Raw genomic sequence first — 26,970 nt, 5'->3', positions numbered from 1 at the left:
CCCCGCCCCCGCTGCCAGCCCAGCCCCGGCCCCGCTGCCAGCCCCGCCCCGGCCCCGCTGCCAGCCCAGCCCCGGCCCCGCTTCCAGCCCAGCCCCGGCCCCGCTGCCCGGCACCAGCGCTTCCCAGGCCAGCCCGGTCCCGCCCACGGTCCCGGCCGCCCGCCCGGCACCTCCAGCCGCACACGGACGCTTCAGCTGCCACGCCGATACGACCGATAAGCACAGCACCTCCAGCCAGCAGTGCAATTCTTTCGGCTACTGCAGTTCCATCCTAGGAGCTTTCGGCAGCTACACCTCCTACCAGCTCTGTGTCCACACAGCCCCCGTCTGCACCGCAGCCACAGCCGTGGACACACAGCAGAGACATTTCAACAGCTGCCGTGTCACCACGGCATGTACCCCCTATCATCACTCTGATAACACCACTCAGAGGATTATCACAACAATCACACGATGCTAAACCATGTTTCCCGTGCCATTTCAGCGAAACAAATACGATTTTATCTCCAGAACAGAAAGAGGACTTTCTCAACTATACGTGGACACCTCTTCCATCACAACAGGACCAAGCACGTGTTATTAATAGTGACGTCTCGCATCGAGACATTCCATTTCATGCACATTCTTCTCGAACTTCTCAGGGACATTCAGCTGATTTTATGGGACTTTTTCATCCTCAAATGCCTGCTCAACACTTCAGTGAGAAGGATATAGTGACCAGCACAGCTTCAGAAAGCATTCCTCTATCTTCCCAAGCTTCATCTCCTTTTTTTACAACAACCAATACAACTCCAACTTCTCATATGCCTTCTTCACAGCTTCGAAATCCACAACAGGCATCTGATCCCTCATTTTTCCACCGTCGCTTTCAGCTTTCGGATGACTTTGTTCGTCACCTTTATTTCCGACTCAGAGAACGTGCAGATTATCTGCCTCCAGAGGTTGCAGCACTGGGTCCCCACCCCTCACCCATCCCGCATGCTGGCAGTACCCTACCCAGATCCACTGCACCCTCTCCTCCAGTGGCCAGATCACAGCCACCTGCGATGGCAGGTTCAGCCACTCCTCGTTTATTTCCTTACAGTGCACAGCCGCAAATACCGACCCCTATTCCTCATCCAGGAGGGGGAGAAGAACATGGAATAATAATAAAATAAGAATTTTAAAGTTGTTTATTTTATATTAATTTTTTTTAATTTTATGAGAGAACTACATACCCCATGACATTTGAGTTTCAATTATTAATTCAGTTAAGGTTCTCTTTAAAGTTTGTTTCATCCTCTCTACCCGTCCTGAACTCTGTGGGTGCCATGGGATATGTAGTTCTCTCATAAAAAAAAAAAAAATAAATAAATAAAATAAACAACTTTAAAATTCTTATCCCTTAGACCCTGTGTTTCCCACCCAGCATGAAGCATACTTGCTTTCTTCTGTGTTAATGAGTTCTTTTGAATTTATAAATACTTGTATTAGCGGTGATGGCGCCCGCCCGCGGAGTGATCCGCCGGAGGGACTATTTGTGATGCGCTCCTGCTCGCGGAGGGATCAGCGCTGATGCCGCCCCGCCCGCCCAGCTGCTCTCGCTGCCTTTTCCCGCTCTCCCCTCTGCTCCCAGCGCTTCTCCTGCAAAGGGCGCGGCTTTTCCTGGGCTCTTTTCCTGCCGGGCTGCAGCGAGCGCTCCCCTCAAGGAGCAGGGGCAGCTTTGCTCGCGGCGGCAGCGATTCAACAGAGCAGGCCCGGAACAATTCCTGCTTAGCCGGGCTTTGAGCACATTCCTGAGCCAGCACTAGCAGCAGCGAGTGAGGCAGCGGCACATGAAGGAGGCTGCGGCTCTGGCCAGGCTGGGGAGGGGTTCCTCTGTAAAAGAAGAACAGGGAGAGACAAACCAGAAAGGGCAGGAAAAAAAGAAAAAGCCAAGACAAACTAAACTTTTTTAAAAAAATAATCTGGATCCAGAGGGACTTCTGGCTGGAGAACTTCCTGGGGAGCAATCCTGCCCCTCTGGGAGGCAATGCCAGGGCAACTCCAGCTGAAACCTGCACACAAACACCACAAAGATTTCAGATATTTGCAGGAAGCATCCACTTAGCAACTGCTGCTTAATAATTTATTCCCTTTCCCATTAAATGGTACATTCAGTCCACAAGACTTCAACACCTTTCTGGTAGTTTTATTTACAGTCTGCAGCGTGTTCTGTAAAACACAGGAGTGCACACAGACACACACGCACAAACATTTAAAGAAGTACAGTTTATTCCAAAGGAAGTCTACGCACTACTTTTTCCATAAAAATTATTAAAAATACTTTAGTTACTGTATTCTACCTAAACCAAGATACTTGAGAATTCTTCCACAAGTGATGCCCCCTCCCCACAAAGGGCACTCCGACAAGAAGAAATTCAGGAGACTGCATCACCAAATAAAATCCTAATGGCAACTGCTTCAATGCACCAGAAGAACAACGAATTCCCACTCTGCATCCAGCAATCCCTGCTCTGCAGCCTGTCTGCATCTGCTTTTGTAGGGCTTGTGGGGCTTTTGCATTCACTTCCTTCTCCAGGGCAGTTCCCACAAACAAAGAATGACTGAATTTCTGCAGACTGTCACTCGGCAATCCTGCATTTCACACATGCAAAGGGAAACACTTTCCTTTGAGCCCTTTATTTCAAGGAGTCTCTTTTTTACTGAGCATCCAGTGAGAACAGTGCCCAGTTGTGGCTGTTATTATTTCTCTGCTTTTGCTGCGTGGCAATATTGTGCTGGAGCTCTGCAGAACACCCACTGCAGCCCTTGTCTCACTGGGGCACACCGAATTGACAAAAAAAAGGCACAAAGATGAAACTCCTAAAGCAGCAGCAGCCCCAAGTCACTGAGCTGCTGCTTCCCACCACCAACACTCTGTGTCTCAGCAAACACTTCCAACGCACGAGCCAAGGCCACAGGGGAGTGAAAAGCCCAGAGCCTGCGGGCAGGACAAGCACTCCATTGATCAGTAACAAACCAACACAGCTCAGCTGGATGGTGCACTTAAGACTGGACCTGGAAGCATCAGGAAAAGCCATTGGAACACAAGCTCAGCAGCACAGAATCCATTTGGCACCAGCTGATGAGATGGGAGGCTCTGTGTGGGACACGTTGTGCATTCAGCTTCAACAATGCCACAGCTCCACAGCAGCGCTGAAAAACTTCTGCTTTTAACAGTTGGAGAGGATTTTCTCAATGGAAGTGAAGCTGTCATTAACAGAGGAACAGCACACAATGCACAACATAACCTGCAATAAAAAGCTTCTGCTTTCCAGCATGTAAGCATCCAGGTTACTGGACTTCAGCTCATGGAAACGAATCTGATGATAGATTTTTTTTTTAATTTTTCTTGGAACTAAAAAAGTAAAATCTTCCATAAAAGGATAAAGCACAAAAATACTCTCTCAGTACGTCTCAGGAAGCCATTTAATACCTTCCATGTCCTAGGAACAACTAGGCAAAACACTTGGAAAGTGTGAGCAGTAGAAATGTTGACCATTGAATGTTTGGCAGCCGTGTGCTCCAGCCCCTGGGAGGGGCTTGTCCCCCACTCCACACCAGTCCTGCAGCTCCCCAGCTATTTCTTCTTCTTCTTCTTTGGGGGCTCATCCTCAGAGCTGCTGCTGCTGCTGCTGCTGGAGGAGCTCGGATCCGAGTCGAAGTCGGAGGAGGAGGAAGAGCTGCTGGAGGAGGAGGAGGGGGAGGAGGAGGAGTGTTGGGTGGAGTCGCGGGAGACAAGCACTCAAGGCATCATGTTCAGCAAGTCTCGATTTATTTTTCAAAACTACACTTATAGTACCTTTAATTAGCTCATACATATTGCAAAAGTCGAGCTCCTCATTGGTGGGAGCTATTCCGTGGGATCTGTAAACACGGTGGTCTTATCTTCCTCTTCCATATGGTTTCTGTCTTCTTACTTATCTGAATGCACATTCTGTTATCTATGCAACCTCTTGCTCAAGGACTCAGTGTCTGCATCTTTACTAAGCCTGCTGTGTTATCATGACCTTTGCTTTTTAGCCATTCTTCAGAAAGACTCTCAACAGAGGAGGAGCTGTCCTCACTGTCACTGTCCTCGGAGGAGGTAGAGGAGTCCTGGCTGTCAGAGGAGTCGCTGGCTGAGCTGTCACTGCTGCTGCTGCTGCTGCTGCTGGAACTGGTCACACTTTTGGACCTGGGAGAGAACAAAGAGCTGAGCACAGCCCTGCCAGAGCCCATGGCACCGTGTTCTCTGCTCTGCTGTAATTATCCAAGGATCAATTTGTTGCCTTGAAAATTTCCAGGCCTCACCACCTAAGATGAATTCCTGTGCCCTCCCTCCCTTTCCCACTCCTGGATGAGTGGATTTTGGCCATTTGAGCAACGGCAGAGTGGCCCCAGGGCATGACATAGGCCAGCAGGACTGCAGAGAGGGGCAGAGAGGGAAAGCTGGCCAGGATCTCGTTCCCAGCCCTGAGCAGGGGCTTTACTGGCCTGACTGTCCTGTACTACCTGAGCTCTGGGGACAGTGAACCAGGCTCAGTCCCTGCCTCACCACTGCAGCAGGAATTCTGTCAGTTGTGACCAAACTTGTCCAGCGAACACATCCTACAAGCTCCTTCCTGGGCAGTTATTAATAAGGAAAACCAAGAGACTGTAAACAACCTTAAAGCAGGATACCAAGCTCCAGCCTTTTCTTTGAGAAGCAAATATGGCTAATTTGTGCCTGCTCAGAATCAGAAGGAGCAGCTGATCTCCTGGCAAGAGCCCAGGGTGGAGCACGCAGCAGAGCTGGGACACTGTGGTGGGGTCCTGCCACGTTCCTCACCATGGGGCTGCCGAGTCCCTGGGAAGTGCCCGTTCACTGGGTCACCCTGCTGCCAGCAGTTGTTTCGCACTTCCCACTCCACATTAATGTTTCATCTCCGGCATTTCAAATGCTTTGCATTTCGGTAGGAGCGGGGAGCCTGTCTCCCATGGCAACAGTGCCAGGAGTCCAGGACAGGAGAAGGAGCTGAATGGGAGCACAAACTGGAGAGGTTTCTCACCACAGCTCAGCTGATTGCTGTTACTGAAACCCAGTTCTTGCAGTAAATCAATCCCAAGTGTTTGCTCCTCCATTCTGCCACAGCTCATCTCAAATACCACTGGATTTGGAGCCTTTCAGTGGCCAGGGCAGCTCCGGGTGCCCCAGGCAAGACCTTGGTGGAGACTTTCCCTTGTCAGCAGTTTGCCAGGGGACCCTCAGAACACCTATCCTGTTGTTTTCATCCATGGAACTAGTGGGATTCTCAACCCTGCAAGAGGCAGAAGCACCAGCAATCCTGGTCCTTCCTCACTAGGACTTTCAAAATAAGCCAAGGTGTTCTGTGTCTGTTCAAATTAGCTTTAAAGGCACTGATTTAACAGAGAGGGTATTCCCCCCCGCCTGAAATTCACTGGGAATTAGAAATGGACACAAAATAAAAATGAATGATTCCTACTCCTCCATCCCTTACTCTTCTCATCAGTCCACAACACTCGCCCCATGTGACAGAAAAGAGAAGGCACACTCAGGTTAGGGTTAAACTGTGTTTACGTTCTCTTTTCAGGCCAAACTAAGGAAGCACATCCAAAACCCCCGTGCTTCAGAGTTGGTGCATTTCCTCTTCAGGCCGCTGGAACTGGTAAATCTTATTCCCAGGTCTCACTGGGAACTCCTTTTATTTCTAGTTCACACTTACAAGTAGATAGATTGTGCAACAGGGTTGGAAAACTGCTCATACCTGGCCACAGCTTTCTCAGGAACTTCCAGAAGTGATGCCGGTTGTTCCTGGCCTCTGATCCGGTTTGAAGCTTGAAGTAAATACAGGAATCCCAGCAAATATGAATCCTTCCACCGGGTCAATAAGGCATTACTGTGAACAAAAGGGGCAGCCAGCTGGAATCCCCACTGGGAATCTGTCTGGTCTCACCTTCAGGCAAATACGGCTCAGTATTTGCACTGAAAATGCTTGGAAGCAGAAATCCCAACTTGGAAAAGGAGCCACAAAGGAATAGCAAGATACTTTCCATTTTTTGAAGTGTCAGCTTCTGACACTTCACTCGTCTGTAACAACAGCTCATTTGTAGATCAGCTCTTCCTTTGACTCCAATCCAAAAAAATCTCATGTTCCCTTGAACTGTCCAGTCTCCTTCAAAGACTTAGGTTGATGTTTCTTGCAGTGACTGTGCTGATCCAAGGATCAGCTTTGTCTTCGCTTCCTGCTCATCTGTGTGTCCCTGGTTTGACATTTTGACCGTTTCCTGCAAGTTCTCTTCTCTTTGTGTGGTTTGTGTGTGACCCAGATCATCAACAGCTGCGGTGGCCCCGAGCTGGCCCCGTCTGTCCTCAGCCCACTGCTTTCTAAAGACACCACCGATTTCCTGAGAGGACACCTGACACCCAAAGAGATAAACCTCTGGGATTCCCTGGGGGAGACATGGACCAGATCCAGGTAAGGACAGAGCTGCCATCTCCCCAGGCTCCCCACGCAGACGGGATGCTTGGATTCCCTGATGCTCCTGCTTCTTCTTTCAGGGGATGCCCTGAAAGACACATTCTTCGTGAATGTCACCTCATATTCCCACTTTCTGTCCTAGAGCCGAGTGGCCCCGAGACACGAACATCCCCACCTACATCCCCAAATTCCACAACGGCTGGGAACCACCCACAGAAATCTTCCGTGGAGCTCCCTGGGAAATAGACATTGGACACTTGCAAGAGGAAGGTTAGTCCTGTGTCCCTGTCTCTTCACTCTCCCTCCCCCTTTTCCGGAGAAATGGAGCTGCAGGGGTAGTGGTGGCATGCAACAAGTAGTTGGCTCAAAACTCAGTTGGATCCGGTTGCCCCAGTTAAATACAGAAAGCAAATGAGGCTGGAAAAGGGCAGCAATAATGAGCCTCTCCCAATCCAAGGCAACAGCACCCTACAGCGTAACTGAGCTCCAGGGACACAGGCTTCCCTGGAGAACACCTTGACCAAAATCTGCCAGACCATGACTCATCTACCACTATCCCTCTCCTTTTCTCCGATCAGCTTTCCCCTTTCCTGGTAACACTGACTCCATGTCTGCCTTTCCAGCTCTCCTCAGCCAATGGATATCCTTACTGGAACTCCTCACTCAAGCGTGGTCAGACGGCTGAGCAGACACAGGTCGGGGATGCCTTCAAACAGAACATCACTCCACATGGAAATAGGTAATGGATCCGCACGCCCGGAGCTTTGGCTCCCGCCTCGGAACCTCATGAACGCACACGGACACGTACAGTGACACTGGGACGTTTGGGCATCCTGGAGACAACTCCCTGCCACTGTTAATAACCACCAAGGGAAGACAAAGATCAGCTGAGGGGTTATTCCCATAAGCACTGTCTGCTGTTTAACCCCCAGCAGCTCTGCAAGGAAAGGAATCGCAGGTGTTTTCCACCGCAGGAGGCAAAAATATTGACTGACTTCATCAGTCCATCCATAGGTCTTGTTTCCCAACATCAGCCCAGCAAAGTGACCTTAAGGATCAGGTGCCAAAGATGCTGCACTGCGCTTTGGCTCTCCATGTGTGTAGAGATGCTGGAATCATGGAATCACAGAAGGGATTGGGTGGGAAGGGACCTTAAAGATTATCCCGTTCCAACCCCCTGCCATGGCCAGAGACACCTTTCACTATCCCAGGTTGCTTCAAGCTCTGTCCAGCCTGGCCTTGGACACTGCCAGGGATCCAGGGGCAGCCACAGCTTCTCTGGGCAACCTGTGCCAGGGCCTCAGCACCTTCACAGGGAAGGATTTCTTCCCAATATCCCATCTAAACCCACCCTCTGGCAGCGGGAAGCCATTCCTCCTTGTCCTTTCACTCCAGGCTCTTCAAGTCCCTCTCCAGCTCTCTTGGGGCGCCTTTAGGCACTGGAAAAGGCTCTAAGGGCTCTCCAGAGCCTCCTCTTCTCCAGGCTGAACATTCCCAGCCCTCCCAGCCCATCTGTGTAATGCTCTAGCTCTTGGAGCACTTCCTGGCCCTTCCTGTCTGATATTGCGCTGGTTTATTAAAGGAAATTCTGACTCTTTCTGCTATCTCTGTGTATTTATCTCCAAAGGACTGTGAGTACGGAAGAGTCATCCCCTATGTTCCTCAGCTCTTCTTTGGGGAACTCACCTATAAATGGAACTGCAGAAATGGGGAGGGAGGAAAAGGAAACAGGATGTGAATCGAGCACCTGCATAGTGACCACAGATGTCCACTGCTAGACAGACACTGATGTCAGGCAGATCATGCCCTCCAAATAGTGCTCAGAAAGAGAACAAGTTTGGGATTTCTGAAACTGCTCTGAATTGGATTTGCTTAAACAGATGTCATTAGTAAAAGCAATCAAAGAAAGAGTTTTGATCCCTCTTCCAAGCTGATGCCACTTATCATGTATCTTCCCTGCATTCTTCTAGGGAAGCTGTTTTTGATGTTGTCCTGTCCTTCTTTTTATAAGGGAGCAAAAATACTTTATTAAGTATTACTCTTTCAGTTTTGTTTCCTCTCCTCTTCTGAGATACAGTAAAGTGAACATTCAGCAGAATAGTTTTGTATTTTTTGAACACAATTCTTCTTTTATCCAACTGAGGCCCTTCTGTGATCATGAAAAAACAGAAACTGTTGTGAACTACAGTTTACACTCATAAGAGGTTGACATGGGTCAGTTCTCCAAGGTTATTCTTAGTTCAACTGCTGTGTAAACTGTTGATGTCACTGACTGGAGGCTGCTCTTCAGGACATTATAGATATGATAATTATATGACAGAAAATGCAACATATAGTTGAATCTGACCTTCAAGTTCACTAGCTTAAAAAAGGAAAAAAATGTCTGTAAGAAATTTGCTGCTTTTCCCATTACTAAGATGTAATAAATGCCTTCAAGTTTATACTCAGTCGACAGCATATACACATGGACAGCAGTGCCCATCCATCCAAATGTACCCCAAGCTAGGGTACATTTTAAGTCTCAATGATCACTGCCTCCAGAAAGCATTTTTGAGACAAAACAGGCAAAGTCTTTTGCATATCTAGACAATCATCCAATACTAGGATCTTCACTCTCACATAAACACTTCATGTTTTTCCACAGAGGAATCTGAGATAGATTTTTCTGAGAAATAACAAACCACCAAAAATTAATAAATGACAAACAAGGGAAAAGCACCACTTCCTCACTCAGCACATTTTCCTTGATTTTCATTAAGCATTCAGATTTACAGATGCTGATATTGCCACAAGAGCAGTTTTTTTCTGGTTTAACTTCCTCTTCCAGTAGAGCAAGCACAGCTGCAAAATGCAAGCTCACTTCTAGGCTCTCTTACACATCACCAGTTTACCACATTCCAACCAGTCACAGCTGTGCAACACCCCGTCAGGGTACTGGGATTACTGCAGTGCCACAGACAGTTTAAGTGAGGCTCATGGAGCTGTACAATTTTAACTATGTTTTATATGTATAATTAAATGATGCATGACATGGAAATAAGCCAGCTGTACTGAAACTGAACAAACTAACTGCTCTGATGCAACAGTTAAGCATCTCATCAGTTCTAAAATGAAACAGGTTTAAAGCAAAAACAATATAGAGAACAGAATGCTTGACACTGTTAAATAGCATGGTCAAAGGATAATTTTTGAACATTAAGGAAATGCATTCACCCAGTCAAATTTTCAAAAGAATTCCTGGCACCAAAATGTTCTCTGTTTGCTTTTTCACCATGTTTTAAGAATGGATCACTCTGGGGGAAGAAAATCCTGTGCGCAAAACACTGCGTGAAACTAAACAATCCTTAAACATGGCTAATTTCCATGTGGAGCTGATGATTTAGCACTGTCATCCTTCAGCAGAGGAGAAAGAACTACCTGTCTTTAGTTTATTTAGGTAAGATGAAAAAAGTGAGGAGCGTGAATTTGATCTTGCTTCAATTTACTTCAGTGGAAAAACTCTTGCCATGACTTCAGTGAGAATGAGACTGCATCTTAATTCATTCTATATGGAGAAAAACAAATCAGCTGAGAATAATGCTTTTGTTTATTAGATGTAAATTACTACCATAGTCGTTTTTAACAGTGCTAAGTAAATCCTGCTTTAAAAGCCAAACGTTGCCTTCAGTCCTGCTTATTCCTCTGTACTGTGTCACAATGCAGGATTCCTGGTCCTCTGACCAAGTCACCGCTGTCACAGTAAGCATGGCTTGCTCTGGGGAATGGCCACATTCCCAGTAAGCATGGCTTGCTCTGGGGAATGGCCACATTCCCACACGGGAATGATAGATGTTTGTGGATGTCACTGGTGACAATGTCCAAATCTGGGCTAGGGCATGCCCCCCAGCCAAGAAACTAGGGTGCACACTTTTGTAATATAAATGCATTCACTGAGAACACAGACTACACTTACTAAAATGTCCATGAAAAGCAGCCAAGTAAATCAAATCAATAGGGTTAAATTTGCAATTAGGATTCTCTCTTTCGGCAGAAAATTTTAGGATAGCCACAAATTGAGAAAAATTTGCTTTTTTTTCTTCTTTTTCTCAGAAGGCAATCAACCTTCTGGTCTGGCTATTCTTTACTTCTCCCTATGAAGTAAAATCTAAAAAGACACACACACGATATTTATGGAAGGACCTCCCAATGAATTAGGAAAAATTATTACTCAGAAGATCAAACAGAAACAAGACTGTCTACACTGTATGAATTAAACATACATGAATTAGGACACTGAGCCTTCCATTCTTTAGTAACAGAACTGATGCTGTCCTGAAAATGACATTAATGAATTAGACTGGTATATGAAAACCTTCTGCATCTGCTCTAGAGGTTGGAATGAGGATGTTAAATGAGGCAGCAGACAACAAGGACGTGCTGCTTAGGGAAGCTGAATATCACTTCTGTGCTTGTGGAGTTCTGCAGTTTGGATGAAGGTCACAGGTTATCTCCAGCTACATGAAAATGAGTGATAAATACACACTGTTGGTCTTAGACTGAAAGCAGTACTAGGCAAAGAGAGTCAAAATATGGAATATTACTCAAAATCATCCCCTGGTTTTCTAAAGATCATAATCTTCTATTAGAAGACAGTTTGTTACCTTCTCCTAATATTAAAGCTGTAATAGTAAAAGCACCTCAATCTTGTAGAAGTATCTAAGATACACAGAATAAGTAAGGTATATGGAGTGAGAGCACCCTAAAAACATCACAAGAGGAGTGACAATTTCTGGGATAGTAATGACATGAACGAGTATCTAAACGTTAAGTCTGAGTGAATAAGAGAATTTTTCAACTAATGGATCAGGGAAAATGTGAAAGGATGAGATATGTGATTAAAGATCATAGTGTATTCGGTTAACACAGGTGGAAAATATATGACTTTGATTCTGTACTACAACATATTTTAATTGATTTGTGTGTAGTTTTAGTTTTATACATGCACAATTTTTTAGAACACATCTTTAGACTGGGACAAACAATAAAGGAAATCCATTGTATGACTTTACATTGATCCCAACATCACTCACTGGAATATCTTAACATTTCCTGCACAGATTCCCATTCGTTAAGATGACAACCTTGAGAAGAAGGAAACCTATAACTGCCATTCAGAGAAGGTCTAAAATTTCAATTGCTGTTTGAACACAAAGGAGCTTTGACATGCTGTGGTTTATTGAAGCACTCCTGCAGTTATAGACACATCTTTAACCACCCTACCCTCTCCCTCTTCCTCCATCCACCACTGATTGATGCAACTGGGAGATTCAGTAACTGCAGAGCAAAGTCCCGCTTACTTCCAGCTCTCCTGCCCCAGCAAATGCTCAGCTCTTCTGGGAAGATGGAGCTATGCCATAAGCACATTGCACCTGAAAGGAGATGAAACCTTCCCTTCAAAGACACATGTGACCAGGTTTTTGGAACTGCCTGATGTGGCCAGTTCTCATCTGTTTTCCATAAAGAAGGAAAAGAGCCCTGTATTCTCCTCTTCATGATAGTTCAAGTATGAATTCCAAAGAACAGAGATGCCAGGACTTGTCAGTGACATGACTAACAATCTTATGAGAACTGGCAAAACAGTTCATTTCTCCTACATCTTATTCTCAGAAACCTTGGAATTGTTTTGTCTGAAAGATTTGGGGGGAGGAAGGTGGGCTTAATTCTCACAACTATATTAAATATTCAGTACATCTGATATTCTGTTGTCAACATGCAAAATATAGTTTAATTATGATAAGCCATACTGGAATCATTTACAATACATAAATGTGAAAAAACAGCATTAAATTATTTCTTGTTCCATGTGGAAAAATATACACCTTCCAACCCCCCAAGAAAGTAAGACAAGGCACAATAAATTCTGGTAATTCTCTTTCTTCTGACTTTTCAGTTCCATCACAGCTCTCAAAACTAAGATTTATGTGCTGTTTTGCATCTGTATCTGTTGTTGATTTTCCCCCCCTACAGGGATATAGGTGAATAAGTTTGGACAGGAAACGGTATCCCTCAAGCCAAACTGAAAGGTTTATAAAGTTGCTAATAAAAGTTTGGGTCAGGGCCTAAATATCAATCATCTGCTCACTGTCTTTTTAAACGAGCTCAGGCATTTTCCCAACTGTTCCCAGCAGGTCTCTGCCACTATTTTAAACTAAGATTTCAGCCATTTTTTTTCCCCTGTGTTGACCTCACTAATTTTTCTTTCTCCCCCTCTTTACCTGCCAAAGGCATCCATCAGGATTTTGCCAAAGGCTATCTGCTTTTGAAGTTGAGAGGGATTCACTAATCGTGAGTGTCAAATCCACAGTAAATGCCATGGCCATATGGTATATGCTGCTTTTGGGAATTAGCTCAAAAGGCCTAGCTGTGAGAAGGCTGGCTGTATGTCAGGAGGGTTTTACTACTAACTTTCGTAACTCATGTCAGCTCTTTCAGTTTCTGTATGCATTGGCTTCAGGGAGTGCAACTGTTCCCTGAATGTATAAAAATGTTGTCAAGATCCCTTGATCTTGCTTCCTCTGTCTCTCTCGCACAAACACATCCAAACACATTTATATACACAGTGGAATAGCATGCACAGTGGCATGCAAATCTAGCAAAAGAGAAGCTTGTAAATAAATAGCATGTCATTCTGCTTACTCAATACATTTCTCTGGGTGTTAAACTCATGATAAACATATCATAAGCCCCGATGAAGGCTCTACAGCCTGTCCCATCACACCATCCTGAGTGTAACTCTGCAATGCATAGGAAGACATAAGTTTGAAAAACAGAGCAGAAATAGCTCCCATAAGGGCAAGGTGCTGACATAGCTGAAACATAACTAACTGGAGAGCATTTGTTTTCACTAAAGAAGGAAGTGTCAGTGACACATCTCTGTGCCTGTGGAGGTGTACTGTACATTCAAAGCAAAAAGAAATCCACCTTCTTTAAAAAATTGGCCATTAATACATAAATATGTCTGTGTTGAAATCCCTCAGACGGTACCATTCTTAACAAGAACTACACACAAGACTAAGAAATTCTGCAGAGAATCACGCTTTTGTGATCCAAAGAGGCAAGGAGAAAGAAAACCACATATGAAGAGTTTAACATACCCACTTAGTGATAGAAAAAGAATTATTACAAAAATAAATGTCAGTCCCCTTGAAACACTTGAGTCAGCACTCTCAACTTTCTCTGATGCTGTAGGAAGGTGTGAATGTCCTCCATGTGTCACATCATCCGCACCAGCCACACAGGAATGTCTCCAATGCACCTCAGAGCCTTTCAAGGACCACTCCCCTCTAATTTATGTATAGTCTGTTAACATCCTCTTGGAGCAAACAGAAATAATACTTTTAAAAGACATTTATACTTCAGAAACATGTGCCCCGACACAACAAAAAACCCAGATTTTAATACTGCCCCGAGGCAGAATTCATCCATCTTTAAGGCTTCTATTATGTATTTCCTGGTTAGTAATACAAAAAGAACTGCTGGCAGTATCACATCGAAACCAAAGTGGCAGAATCAGAAAAACTACTGAAAAGTTTACCTTTATAGGAAAGCTTCAGTCTTGGGATATTTTGTTTTGACGTTCCAGTGACTGGAAGGAACAGCATCGCTAAAGACAGCAGGCTGCAGGCATGTGGCACTTGCAAAGCTCTCATTCTGCTCTCCTCTTCTGTATCTTCTTTTGTACTATGGTGAAATATCTCCCCACTTTTCAAACAATCCAAGTTTTATCTGGAAGAAAAAAAGAAAACATCTGTAGATCTGCTTTACTGCATAAGCAACAATTCTGTAAGCAAGCCAGACCTATTTCTAAAGAGCACCTCAGTTAATTTCTTTGCTACAAAAGTATTTTTCCTCTAGTACAAGTAAATATGTTTTGTTTCTTTAATACTAAATTTACACATTTTGACATTGGAAAAATATGTAAACTTTTCAGACACCAATGTCTAGCCTAGCTAACGTTTAAGCACAAATTAAATTAATGCAGTATCCATAAAAAGAACATTTGACATTCAAAAGTGACCATGCAACTTGATAGTTAATACCAGTCCATTGGATATCTTACATGTTTTATAACTCTTTTTGTCTCAGTACAACAGCTATTGTGTGTTTATGCTATGACTAGAATGAACTGTAATGTCTCAGATGCCATGGGGGTACAAGCTGAGTTAACAGTGAGTACTTACCCATCAAAAACTAAACTAAGAAAACTGGAAAGAGCAAGCAGTTGTGTTTAGTTTTAATAGAGAAAAAAGTCAAAGCGGATGATGGATTTAAAAGTGCTTTCAGTATGATATTTCCAGCAGAACAACTGCCTCAACTCATCCACCAAAATGTCCCATAAACTTTAATGAGTGTTTCAGGCTGGGGTCAATAGGCTGATATGGGATTTTGTTAGCACAGTGTGCAACTAAGCCAGCTTTGCAACACTTTTCACTTAGTAAGAATCATTCATATTCCATAAATCTTGAAGTGTTTTACAACTGAAAGCAATTATCACTGCCCTTATTTTCCCTATGCAAAAACGGAACCATAAAGCTGCAGTGAACCTATTTCCTCAAGGTCACACAGCAAGCACAGTAGTTGAAAAGAAAACAGCAACAGCAGTCCTGCTGTCCTTTGTACCCAGCTATCAAGGATCCCTTTTGCCCAATAACTCGACTTTTGCACATGAAATTATTTGAAATGGCATCTTGAGTTCTGAAGGCAAAACTTCATGGTTAATAAATCACAGAGATCAGAGTATGAAAATATTTGTGAGACCAGATCCTTCCCCCTGCAAGTGCCTGATGCTAGAGGTCAAGGGAGATGGCTGGTGAAATGACAAATGTCAGTGTTTGAGTAATGCTGTAAAACCAAGGAGTAAGGAAATGTTATGGTTAGTCAAGAGATTAATGGCTCATGATGTGCCATGAAAATTCTTTTCTGAAAGGTACTGGAGCTGCCTGATTAAAAGAGCAATCCTAGTGCCCACATCAGCCAGCACTTGCACAGACACCAAAGGAGAGGTTCCTTGCAAGTCCATGAGAGATGCAGCACAGCTTGTGGCCCCTGAGCCTTTCCACTGGTCTGTTATTTGAACTCCTGCAGCACTGGGTCTTGCAATTCTGTGAGCTACAGCAGCACCCAGAACCAATTCGGCACCTCCTGATACAGGCAGTTCATCCTTCCTGGCATGAAAGGATGGAAACAGAATCCCTTCCGTTCTCTCTGACACAGGAAATCTTTCTCAGATGAAACTTGGGCTTTCTGAGCCTCCAGACTTTCGCTCAATAGCAAAAGACAAGGAAGTGTGCAAGAAGAGCATGATGGTGAAAAAGAGGGAAACAATTCGTAAAATCCCCAAAGCATAATTCCTATTGCAGAACACTAAGCTTCTTCCTTCTCAGTCCCCTCTTCAATACTCATATTCAGTGTCTGAATGCACTACTCTTGGCCAAGTGTGAGTACATGTTCACGAAATGACATGGAGAGAAAACAGACAAACATTAAATGCCTGTTTCATCTTTCTCTTCCCTTTATTACAGTATCAGATCCTAAGAGAACACCCTTACTTCTTCTGTGCCAACACATCTATCTGAGGGTGGACCACGAAGGACTAAAGTGGATTAGACTATCCCAGGGTTAAATCGCCTTGAAGAAATTTATTTAGAGGTGAAAAAGGGGAAAAGAAGGAGAGGGGACGAGGGGGAAGAATATATGAAGATGAGACACCAGCCCTGTTCATCTTCAGCAGGATGATAGTGACAAACCATACTTCAAAAAGAAGCAATTAAGAGGGAGCCAGTCTCACTGCAAGTATGTTGAGAAGTCACGGCCTGAAGGTCTGGGCCTCAGCCAACAGGGAACTCACCAAAGGATATGGGGCTCATTTTCTTGAGGCAAATTACTGTGAAGAATCAGGACTAAATTTGACTAAAAAAACAGTTGCATCAATGCACTGTCATTTGCTGAATTGATTGAGAATCAGCACCAAACTCCGCCCTTCGGCCATAGCTCACAACCTCACTTTTTCATGTAGGCTTTTTTTGCTAATGGGAACCTTCCTTTTTTCTTGGTTGGGTTTTTTTTCCCCTTTCCCCTTTTATTTGAATAATGTCTGTGAAAAACCATTTGCTTTCACGAGGCGGTTAGTTTACACTGGAGGCAGCAGCTCTGTGAGCTCGAGCCAACCCTGTCCTGTCTTTAGATTCATTGCAATCTGGCCACATTGTCACATATATTTTTAGTTTATGATGATCCTCTAATACAATTCCAGCTTCCACACAGAGTCCTTCCAACAGTCTAGCTCAGGTTAATGAACTTCAGGCCACTTCTCTTCTGCAGGAATTTCGAGGCCCAGGGGGTGGCTGTGCCCAAGAGATTTGCCAAAATCCGCTACGATTTCACCGCGCGAAACGCCAATGAGCTCTCGGTGCTGAAGGATGAAATCCTGGAGGTACGTGACCGTTCCTGGAAAAGGTGTGTCCCCCAGGGGCAGGAGAGAGCTCGGGATAGCAACAAGCACCAACTCCATTTTCCCTGGTGGTATCTCAGCAGTGACACAAAGCTTTGCTCAAACCCAAAGCTGGAGCAGGCTGCCTGTGCTGTGTTGTGTCATTTCCTCAGCTCAAAGACATCGGTCCCATTTTAACCACAGTGAGGAGGGAGGACAACAACTCGCTCTAGAGCCCTGCTCATCCCCCGCTGGGTCGGTTCCTTATCACCACTTCCTCCTCCACGAGGATTTGTTTTCTCTGAAAAGCACCTTTCTCATAACCTTTCTCTTACTGCAGCACTGTTGGCAGCTGGACAAGGTGGGACGTGACTTGGGCTGACACTGATCTGTGACCTGAGGAAAAGGTTTCTCTGCAAAATGTGGCTTTTTATTTATTTAATTATTTATTTTAATGCAAAAAGACATCAGAAACTCAGTCATTAGGAAAAAAAGGTCTGGAGAAACAGGGACATTATGTAGGAACTATGAGTTCTTCAGCACGCAGAGGTGCTCTCCTGTTCATCCTTACGATAAATTCTGATGCTTTCCAGGAAAAGTTTCAGTCCTGGATTGCATCTGAGAGCAACAGATCTGATTAGAGCTCCTGGCCTCAGTGATGTCCTTCTGGCAACTTCACCTTTCGGATGGTTCGGCCCCGCTATATCCTGGTTGTTTATGCCTGAAATCCCATTTTCCCACAGCAGATTTATTTTTGTCCCTCTCTCAGGTGTTGGAAGATAATAAGCAGTGGTGGAAGTTGCTCAACCGGAGTGGGCAGGCCGGTTATGTTCCATACAATATCCTGGATGTGGTGAAACTGGAAGAGCTCAAACAGGTCTGTAGTCAGGTAATACCTGACTGGTATCAGCTGCAGGGCACAATCTGCCTCTGGGAATAATGTTGTCATTAGACCTCCCTGATTTCTTAGGATACTATGCACCAATCAGGACAGACCTTCAGAAGTAGACAAAGCCAGGAGATTCCTGAGTCTCCTATGATAAAACTCACATTTTGCTACGATCGTCTTCCCAAATAAGGCCTATCCTTCCTATTTGTGCACCAGCCTCCTGCTTTCCATATTTTTCCACATCAAGATTTTTCTTGGGGGTTAAATTAAAGATGGACACTTCCCTCAGCCAGTTCAGTTCAGCACCAGGAACACGTTACTGGAGTGGAGGCAGATGGAAACACCATCTAAGTGAGAATTAACTGAATACTGCAACTTGCACTGCAGAAATGTGGAGCTGGAGTGTTCTAAACACCCTAGGGAAGCATGGAATTGCTTCCCCATTTTGGTATTGCAGCGTTTGGGCAAAGCCTAAGGCGGCCCAGCAGGCTTCTGGATAAATCCCTGCTAGTTTAATCAAAACGTCAAAAAACTTTCCAGTCCGCTCCAGGCCCTTGGCAGTGGTCCCGCTTCACATCCCAGCTACGGAGCAGTGAGGCTCTGCCTTCCAATGAGATCGAACACGTTTGGCACAACTAGGAATTCCCTTGCGCAAACTTCAGACTTTGCTTTGGGTTCTTCATTCCCAGAAATTAACTTCTTCCATGCAGCTCCACCTGAGGTCTCCCCAGCCCCACATCAGCACAAGGAGAACACGGCAGTTTGTCCCTCCGTGGGTGTGAGGCAGAAAGCTTAAGAAAATTAAAAACGACCAAAAAAAATTCTTACTTTTCTTTCCCTTTCTAACCAGTCTAACCAGAGGTACAAAGGAGACCTGAGCCCCAGGGGCTATGGCCCATCCAGCCCAACCCACAAGCTGCCTGCCAGCTACGCCGGGGATAAGTGGGGCAGTGAGATGTTGTCGCGCCACTCTGCACAGGACGCCAAAGAACGCACGTGTGTGTCCCACTCTGGGCTCCCCTGGGTTTGGGCGCTCGGGGGACCAGACCTGCCCAAGGGGCTCCCCTGCACCTTTTACTGATCACAGCAATGGAGCAGCACTGTGTCTGGAGGCCATTCCAGGCAGGACAAGAGCCAAGAGAGCAGCCCTGGGGCTTGTGACACCGCCGGGGCTCTCGGGCGGCCCGGGCCGAGCAGGGCAATAAGTGATCACCCCATGCCTCCTTCCTCCAGTTCTAACTTCCTCCTCCTCCTCCCAAGGAGAGAGTTTCCTTTCTCTTCCAAAATGTTTAAGTGTGTCTAAGGAACAGCTCAGGTCAATCCCTTTCTCTCACTTCCTTTTGCTCATCTCCCGGCACACACACAGTGCCCGCCTGGCCGCTTCCTTCATGTGGTTCCACAGAATTCCCGGCCAAACAGGAGATCCGCATCACTCCCTCACCCTGCACATGCTGTGGGGCTCACAGAGCAGGAGAGAGATCAGGGGCCCTGCTCACCTCACCCCTTATCCCACCCTGTCCACTCCTGGAAGCAGGAGCCCTTCTGGGACGACAGGAAGCCCCACAATACAAGGACACAAATCTGTTCGTATCACTGAGTTATTCTCCACAGTCTTCAGGAGTTTCATGGGGAAAGCGATACTGGATGAAGAGTCACTGGAGTTTTCACAGAAGCACAGGATGCCCTGGGCTGGAAGGGACCTTCAAGCTCATCCCATCATGAGTGTGTTGCTCATTCCCAGTTTGTGCTTCCTGCCGCTTCTGTTCTGTTGCGGAGCAAAACCTGGAGCTCTGCGATCAGCAAATTAGTGACTAGAAGCAGCAGAGAGGACTGAAAAGGTCTCAATTCCAAACCTCCAATTGTAGATTCTCACAGAACTGTGCTTCCACATCAGGCAACAGCCAAGGGGTGATGGGAGCAAAATAAATGGCAACACAGGGGCACAGGAAAATGGGAATCACTTTTCTGGGCTGAATTTAAATAAGAATGTTGAGCCACATCCCCATTTGCCTTACAGTTTCCCCACAAACATTTAATGGCATTTTTGACTGAAGACTTGCTTTCATTCCCTACTTGTTTCTACAGAACTTATTCACCAAACGGATGAGCTGAACGACGAGCTGCTAAAGAAGATCACAAACAATAAAATTCAGCCTCCCCACAGGAATTTCAAAGTGGAAAAGCCTCAGCAAGTTTTCGTGCCCCTCACCTTTGAATCCAGCACTGAAGAAGTCAAAGCCTGGCTGGAGGCCAAGTCATTCAGCAAAGAGTAAGATTTGCCCTATTGCCACGTGCAATGCTCGTCCTTCCCTGGAGAAGGAGCGGGGGAGGCCACCGGCACCATCTCACCTGGGACAAGCCACTTGGATTTACTTACAGAGCCTGTGTTGCAAATTAGATTTCAACCCTGTTCAATCCAGGCTCTATAACCAGAATGTTCAGAGCCCAAAGTCACTCCCTTTCTCTGGTATAAATATTTTCTTGGAGATAAACAGTTAACTAACTAAATCCAAGGCCTGAAATGCTACTGGAATTGCAGCTGCCACCTTGGAACAGCCCCAGGGCCCCGTGATATGGTCCCACTGCAGCTCCTGGCCTCCCATCTCCAACTCCTCACCTCTGGCACGAGGCCACGTGCAGCACAATCGTCACCTCCCTACTTTGTGTCTCCCCAGGACCGTGGAACACCTGGGCATCCTCACTGGAGCTCAGCTCTTCTCCCTCAACAGAGAGGAGCTGAAGAAGGTGTGCGGTGATGAGGGAAATAGAGTCTACAGCAAGATCACAGTGGAGAAAAACCAGCTGGAGGTAAGCATTTTTCTGGATAATTCCTGCTGGAATGGGGGCTGTACCAGCAGCGTCAGATAGCTCATTAAACAGGCATTTTAAAAAATACAATTGTGGGGAAAAAAAATGCAACCAAACCTACACCAGCAATAAAACACACGTAAAAATTCCGAAGTGTCTTTTGAGCAAATCTGTAAGATCCCCCTGTTTCCACTAATTAATCTGCTTTTTACTGATATCACTTATCTCTGTGAAACTAGCTCTACTTTTACAGCATTAATTAAATACTGTCACTTAACTGCAGCTTGAAGTTCAAATCCAAACTGCCTGTTTTGTTTCCATTCCAGAAAAGCAGAGGGGAGTCGGAGCTCCAAGAAATCACGAAGCGCCGCCAGGAAAGGATTGATTCTGCAAATTAAAGTCTCTCTGCTTTATTTCAGCTCTTAGCCCTAAGTAGTGCAGAAAAAAAGGGAATGAAAGCAATGATTCCTGGCCCAGGCCAGATGCAGCAGAGCTCCCCTTGGGGTCCAGCTGCCATCAGAGTGACAATTCCTTGAACACTGTTGGGAAGGGTTGACAATAAGACCATGTCCCACTGGGAAAGGTGTTTTAATTTTGCATGAAGTATTTTTTTTATAACTATATATTTTATACTGAAATTTTCCGTGCATGCGATCAGAGCAGGATTCACACGGGGCTGGATGTACAAGGGCTGGCTTCAAGCAAAAAAAGACCCCCAAAGCTTTTCTCCGAGGGCTGTCCCCTGCTCCCCACTCTCCCCTGGCAGAGCAGGCGTGGCACACAGCACAAGAGAGGCCAGCCTCAAGGCTTGGAGCCTGGAGCAGAGGAATAAGGCTTTAGAACCCTGCAATGGTTTGGGTTTAAGGAAAGGACATTAAAGCTCATCCCATTCCACCCCCCTGCCATGGGCAGGAATGCCTGTCACAAGCCCAAGTTGTTCCAAATCTTGTCCAACCTGGCCTCGGACACTTCCAGGAATGGTGAGTCATGACCTCTCTGGGCAACCTAACCCTTTCTATTTCCATTTCCATTTCCTCCTCAGTGCAGGTGTCCCCTGCAGCCCACGAGCACAGGGCCGGTGACAACTGCCTGTCCTTGTCCTGTCCCCCTGTGCCCCCTCGTTGGACAAGGCTAGAATGGCAACACACATTCCCAAAGTCTGGCTGCTTCCTTAAATCCATGGACCAGCTAGTGCTATCTCTGAACAGCTGAAATGAGCTTTCAGTGCCTAGAAATGAGCAGGAGTGACAAACAAAGGGATTTGAATCTGGAAATAGGTGAGTTCCACCCGCCCACCGCTGCTGATGCAGAGGCTGGGGCTCGGGGCAGCTGTGCAGCCCTTCCCTGGGGCACGGATCCTGCACTGGAATGTTGTGGTGGTGTTGCCAAACCGGGCCTCAAACCAGGAGAAGATAAGCCCTGACCGTTTGCTCCCGACCCAGGCACACCCACAGCCCTTCCCAGGGTGTTGGTCACTTGTCCCCATCTTCACATTTTCACTGCAAAAAGTCAGCTGAAATGATTCCCAAATAGCTGAAACCCCAAAGCACACTGGGAAAGGCAGGTTTAACACAAATTAAATGGCCACAAGAAAAAAACCCCTCTAATTTAGCACAGGGTGTTGCTCTTTACTTCCCGTTTTCCTTCATAAAGTTATGTGCATTTGTATATAGCAATCTGTAAATAGGGGTGAGGAAAATCCCTCTCCCTAGAAGCAGAATTAAGTGATTATGCTTCCAAAATTTACTCACCATTTCAAAACTCAAGCAAGCAGCGTAGTTCCTGTCCACAGCAAGTTTGGCACATTGCATTTCTAGCTCTGTTTGACTGACAGACCAATCTGATTGCAAAGCAGTGAAGCACACAGAGCTCCAGAGCTGCCCACAGCCCAGGGACAGCTGGGTTTTCTCTCTCAGCACATGCTGAGTCTTGGTCCAAATTTGTGCCTGTCATTGCACATTTAATGGAAAAAGCTTTAAAACAGCATCTGGGGAGCTCATGTCTAAAACTGAGAACACCAGTGCACCTTAGTTTTGGCTTCATTCTTAAGCGTCTCCAATGGATAATCTGTTTTCTTCATTTGAAACAGGACACTGCTCTCACCAGCAGAATTAGGGTGCAGGCAGGGGAGGATCCTGGGTTTAGTCACAGCCCTGCTAGGATCTGAGAAGGGCACTCACCTTGTCAGGGAGGGATGAAGAGGACAATCCTCCTGAGAAGCCCTGGCTCCGGATTAGGGTGGAGATGGGAGGCAGGATGGCAAGCACGGGAGGCGAAAAAGTTTCTAAAATGAAAATAAAAACGAATGTTGAGCTAGGAAACACACCATCTTCTAGTCCTGGGGTGTAGAGGAAAGCAAATCACAGGGAATTACAGTTATCTGGGATTTTAACAGGAGTGTACATGACAGCTCTGTAAAGCCGGGAGCCACAGGAGCACTTCCTAAAACAAATAGCTCAGTAGACCTTATTGCAGAGGCCACTTTTACAAATTTCCACGCGACTGAGCTGTGCATCTGTTCTGTTTGTACTGCCTGCAGACACTGCTATAAAGTACTGTACATTGATGTAACTGAGCGAAGGAGACAATGATATAACCATGCACTGTACAAGATTTATTAAAATAGTCAAGTTATAACTCCATCTCCGTCTCTTTCACTGGGTTTTCATAATGCTTTGTCACTGAGAGTCTCAGAAACTCAGCAGAATGTCTGAAACCACACATTTCCTTTTGGGTTTGGGGACTGACATTCAACAGGAAGGATGTTACGGCCTGGATAGCTGTGTCTTAAGAATAGGGGCAAAGCATGAGAAGGCTGCACAAAAGCACATTCTTGCCTCTCTGGAAGGGGAACGACTGTGGCAGCTGTCCCAAGTGGAACCATACAGAAAGAGGGAACAGCATAACCCCATGACTAGGAGCCTGTTACACGGATTCTCCAACATTTCCAGCCAAGAGCCATCCTGTTTCCAGAAGCAAAAGTTTGTCTTCTCTTTTCCTTAACAATTAAATTACCCAGCTGAAATAACTGGTAATTCCTTCTGTAGATGTTTTGGAGAGTACAATTTCCAAGTGGGCCCACACTAACAAGATCACCTCTTTTACAGCCTAAATAAAGTTCAGGCGAACCACGAGCCCAAAACACCTGCCTTACTGGGCCGAGGGCTCTCTCAGCGCCTGGAGCTGCACTCGATAAGCCATTTCGAACCTTGCCACAACGGCGGGGAAGGGAGCCCAGAGCGCTCAGCTCCTGCAGCGGGGCACCACCGACGCGGCCCCGAGCCTTCCCTCACGGCCGCCTCCCTCAGGGGCTGCCCGCCGCCACCTTGCGGCACCGGCCGCGCCCGGGCCCCGCGCGGCCACGAGGGACGGGTGGCTCAGGGGCGGGTCGGGCGCCGTACCGGCCGCGGGGAAGACTGCCGGGGGTTCTGGCGACACGGAGACTCCGGGGACAGGAGGTTCCGGGCCCGAGAGATCTCGGGGCCAGGAGACTCCCCCGATACGCTCCGTCGGGGACGATGGCGGCGTCACGGTCGCCAAGGCGAACCCCCGCCCGGCCCTCACGAACCAGCCAATCAGAATCGCTCTCCCTCCCGCTGCCCCGCCTCGGCTCCTCCCGCGGCCTCGTCCGTCTCCTGTCCGCGCTCCTGATTGGCCGCTGCCGCCCAGCCAGGCTGGGATTGGCGGCGGGCGGCGGGAGCGCGCGGGCCGGTGCCCTTCGGGCACGTACCGTCCCTCCTGGGCGCGCGAGTCCCCCGGAGCCGCGGACGTGTCGGTGTCCCCCGTGAAGCGGCAGAAGGTGGAGTCGGCGCTGGACCAGCTCAAGCACCACACCACGGTGGTGGCCGACACCGGGGACTTCAACGGTGAGAAGCGGCATGAGGGGATCCTGTCTCCGCAGCTTCTGCTTAGCCCCCTCTCCCGCCCCTCTTCACGGAGAGTGGGCGAGCCCGGCCGAAGGGGCGCGCGCTGCGGGGACCGACCCACCCTGGGGCCGGAGGGGGGGCGAGCGGGACGGCGCTGGGTCTCCATCCCAGGGCAGACCCCGCCGTGATTTCTCCCAGTTTGCCCTCGAGTGTGCCCTGACCACTCCGTCCAGCTCTGCGTGCTGTCAAGGAGAAGTGCCAGACTGAAGCCAGGCTCTGCTGTTCTAATTAATTTTGGGTTTTCTTCCAGTGGGCTGTCTAGATCTGGGACTTGTTTGGGGTTTTTCAGACTCACGCTTGGACGGGGCTTGGAGCAGCCTGGCCCAGTGGAAGCGAGTGGAACTGGATGAGCTTCAAGACTCCTTCCAACCCAAACCATTCCAGGATTCCATGATATGCTTAAAAACTGATTTGGGGTTGGAGAGAAAGAAGGGAAATGATGCTTTTTATTTGTTTCACTTGAGCTGTACATTGATCTTTTCCCTTTTTGCATTTCCAGGATGCAGAAAGTGAGAAGGAACTTGAGGAGATGTGCTCGGTCCAAGAGAAATAATTTTGAAAAAACTCATCTCACTGGATACTGCAGCAACAGTAAAATCCCAAATGGATTTCATGATCCTGACAATTCTGAGTGCACTTCAGGGATAAGGCACAAGATCTTACAGAAAAACAGACGCAGCAGCACACATCCAGGAAAACATCTTGGAATTAATGGCATAAAATCATGGTTTATTTTCCTGCATCTGTTTGATTTTAGGATCCCTAAAAATGTTACATTCCTAGCATCAGGGGTCAGGGGGTAATTTAGAGGTTTTGGTTATATGTAGGGCAGATATTTATGCCTTACATAACTCTGTAATATAAATATGTATTATATATTAGGGCATATAGCTATCTATTTATATATAACCTATTTTTTATGTGTGCCCAGATATAGTTTATATCAGACACTGTGCCTGTCTGAAGGCCTTGCTACTGCGCTCCTAACTCATTCCTGAGGAAAACATCAGGCAAAAGTTGTTAGGTTTAACTGGTTCCTCTTTTTCTTAATAATTATTTTACTCAGTTGGAATAACTGATAACAGCTGTTAGAGATGTGCAGTTCCCAGGGGGACCAAGGCACTTTTTTGCACAACGCAGAGTGGCGCTTAAGGTATTCAGTAGTCAGAGAAGTGAGGATTAGGATTTTGAATGCTCTTGGGCAACAAGGCTGGCCAGAGATCCCTCCTAACTCACTGTGGGACAGCAAAAACCCCACAGCCAAGGGTAACCAGGGATTGTGGGGATGGAGAATTTAATGGCATCAGGTGGCAGCAGTGCCAGTTCAACTGATAAAAAAGTAAATCCACGACTGCTCTAGAGGAGTATTGTTCCTGGACGTGTGTAAATACAGGGACACCTCTTTACTCTCAACTGAGGGAGGTTTGTGGTTGTGGTGCCAGTTTACCCTTGAGAGTTCCAGGCTTTAGTTCAGCTCCCCTAGCCGGGCCTGATGTGCGGCAGTGGCGCGAGGGCCGGAGCCGTTCGCTGGCTCTGGGAACGCAGATGCCATCATGGCCCAGTGGGGGGGGGGGGGGGAGCTTAGGCTGTGGTGGCAACCTTGGAAAGGGATCAGATGGCTCCTGGAACTGCCCAGAGTGCAGGAAGGGAGGGGGAACTGAACTGCTCCCACAGACCCCTGCTGGGCTATGGTTCTGGGCCAGGCCCATCAGAAAAGTGGCAGCATCAGTGGCACCTCAGTTGTTACTGTCCTTGGAGCTCTCAGGATCAGGATGAAATCATGTTCATGCACTACTGGGAAAGCAGGGAGCAGGATCAGTGCTGTAACTCTCTACACTCTCTCTCCAGGAGTGCCTTGGGTCATGGCAATTTAATGTGTGGAATAGTTTCCTGTGTCTGCCTGGGCAGCTGCAGTTATTGCACAGGCATTCAGGGCTGACAGTTCCCTGCAGGGAGAGCTCAGCACATGTGCCCAGAGGCAATCGCAGCATCTGCAAGAAAGAAAGAAGCAGCAAAAGGTGATTGCTTCTCTTTCAAAGTTATTTCAAGTGCTCACACCCAAACCCACCTTTGCTCTTGATTCTGGCCAGGTGCATGGTAAGCGCTGGGCACAGGTCATGTCATCCATGCTGGCGTGAGTGATGCTTTCTGGGGGAAAGCAGCTGATCTCCAAAGTTCCCTTCCTGCCCTGTGCCTGATCTGCACAGGAGAAAACCTCTTCCAGGAAGGGATTGTGCTTCCTCTAATCCCATTTGCCCAGTCTGTTCCATGGGGATATTGCCAGCCTGGGGCAGCAGAGGCACACGCAGCTCTCAGCACTCTCTGCTCCAAGCACAGCTCTGGGCTCCTTTGCACACTGCCTCTGCCATGGGGGTTTTCTCCAGGAGAAGCCAAGGA

General features: G+C 46.9%; 1 pseudogene across 1 annotated transcript in view; it reads left to right on the top strand.

The window, feature by feature from the left end:
- LOC309585707 (epidermal growth factor receptor kinase substrate 8-like protein 2) overlaps positions 1–21,045 on the top strand; it is a 190,781-nt pseudogene extending 169,736 nt beyond the window's left edge. The window contains exons 2-11 of the transcript in view: positions 5,595–5,669; positions 6,331–6,479; positions 6,625–6,751; positions 7,106–7,221; positions 16,842–16,953; positions 17,720–17,827; positions 18,690–18,837; positions 19,925–20,108; positions 20,515–20,647; positions 20,974–21,045. The product of the transcript in view is annotated as an epidermal growth factor receptor kinase substrate 8-like protein 2 (transcript). The remainder of the gene's footprint in view (positions 1–5,594; positions 5,670–6,330; positions 6,480–6,624; positions 6,752–7,105; positions 7,222–16,841; positions 16,954–17,719; positions 17,828–18,689; positions 18,838–19,924; positions 20,109–20,514; positions 20,648–20,973) is intronic.
- Positions 21,046–26,970: the final 5,925 nt, after the last annotated feature.

Source organism: Coloeus monedula (assembly GCF_965178545.1).
Source record: "Coloeus monedula genome assembly, contig: HAP1_SCAFFOLD_137, whole genome shotgun sequence".
NCBI lineage: Eukaryota > Metazoa > Chordata > Aves > Passeriformes > Corvidae > Coloeus > Coloeus monedula.
The sequence above is the reverse complement of the archived record's forward strand: the minus strand, read 5'-3'. Positions and strand labels throughout refer to the sequence as shown.